This window comes from Silene latifolia, chromosome 10, assembly GCF_048544455.1.
Source record: "Silene latifolia isolate original U9 population chromosome 10, ASM4854445v1, whole genome shotgun sequence".
In the NCBI taxonomy this organism is placed as follows: Eukaryota; Viridiplantae; Streptophyta; class Magnoliopsida; order Caryophyllales; family Caryophyllaceae; genus Silene; species Silene latifolia.
In genome coordinates, this window is record NC_133535.1 from 62,474,446 (window position 1) to 62,476,159 (window position 1,714).

At 42.7% G+C, this 1,714-nt stretch overlaps 1 non-coding gene across 1 annotated transcript; it reads left to right on the top strand.

Moving 5' to 3' along the window:
• The first annotated feature begins 1,200 nt into the window (after positions 1 to 1,200).
• On the top strand, positions 1,201 to 1,307 carry LOC141610223 (small nucleolar RNA R71). Its single transcript, XR_012528119.1, has one exon. It is a non-coding gene; the product is annotated as a small nucleolar RNA R71 (small nucleolar RNA).
• Positions 1,308 to 1,714: the final 407 nt, after the last annotated feature.

The following is a 1,714-nucleotide window of genomic DNA, read 5'->3' on the forward strand; positions in this document are numbered from 1 at the left end:
TCCAAGATTGCACCATGAATTGTCATTATTTGCTCAAGCACATAGCCTCCCATGGTTTCCTTTTCGGGCTCATGGTCAACTTCTTGGAATGTTTCCATAGCCATGAAAAAGGGAGTAGTGCATGATAACTCCTCTTGACTTGGCAAATCAAATGACTCTTCTCTTTCCTCTTCAACTCCCACCATGATAGCATTAACTTCATTTGCCTTCATAGGGTCCCTTGGATTTTGCCCTTGTCTTAGGAATACACCCGGTGGTTTTTGAGAACTCATGAGAGCTTGGGAAGCCACTTTAGCTTCAAGACTCTTGATTTGTTGTTGGGTATTACTTGTCAAATCCCCTATCAACTTCACTAAGTTGTCATATTTATCATCTCCCATGGAATTTCTAACTTGGGGTGGTGGCTCTTGGTTGAAAGGTTGGTTGAAAATTGGAAGAGAAAAGCCATATCCTTGATCTCTAAAGTTGGAATTTTGGTTGTTCCCTTGGTACCCTTGATTAAACCCTTGATTTTACCCTTGGTTGTACCTTTGATTATTGTTGTAGCCTTGATTGTTCCAATTGTTGTTGTTCCATTGATTGAATCCTTGACCAAACCCTTGGTTTCCTTGGTAAAAGTTTTAATTACCTTGGTTCCCTTGGTTACCTCCATAGTCTTGGTATGCTTGAGATTGGTTGGCAAAGTTTTCGTTGGATCCTTGGTTGTTGTTGAATGAGGGCCTAGGTGGACGGTTGGAGAAATTGTTAAATGCTTGGAAAGCATTCACCTCTTGCACATTGTTCCCATCAAAGTTGTTATGGTGGTTATTTGCACATACTTCATAAGTGTGACCCATCCCTCCACATGACTCACATGTTGATCTTTGCATCACTTCCTCCATGGATGGTCCATGAGAAGTGGTAGTTTGATTTACTTGTTTCACTTGCTTCTTCTTACTCAACTCTTCAAGCTTTTTGGTGAGCATATCAAGCTTAGCATTAGTCTCCAAATTCACTAAGAATTCGGGAGGGTGCTTACTTCTTCTAAAGACATTCACTCTTGTGCCATAGTTTGCCTCGGAGTCCACCATTTTCTTTATTAGAGTAGTGCCCTCCTCATCACCCAAATGATCGAATCCCCCTCCCACGGAGGCATTCACCATTTCTTTTGTTCTTGGCAACAAGGTTTGGAAGAAGGTTTGGGTGACATACCAATTCGGAATTCCATGGTGAGGGCAACTAGCAATAAGGTCTTGATATCTATCCCATGCCTCACCCAAGGATTCTCCATCCTCTTGTTGGAAAGTATGGATCTCATTTCGGAGCATGGCGGTCTTTGATGATGGATAATACTTGTCTAGGAACGCCTTGCCTAAGGCATCCCATGTAGTAAATGTGTCCGGAGGGTGCACATTCAACCAACGATCCGCCTTCCCCGTTAGAGTAAATGGGAATAACATCATCCTTAGTGTATCCTCGGATACCCCATTCTTTTTCATCATAGAGACTTTCCTCTTGAACCTCCTTAGGTGAGCATGAGCATCTTCTTCAATGTGTCCTCCAAACAAGTCTTTTTCAATTAGGCCAACTTGAGCCGGATGCATCTCAAAATTGTTTGGAGCCAAGGTGCCAAAATTGATGGGGTTACAAGCAGCATTATGGTTTGGACGGTTATGGTCACGTAAAGCAATTGGTGGTGGTGGATTTAGTATATGAGGGGGTGGTGTTTGGGGTG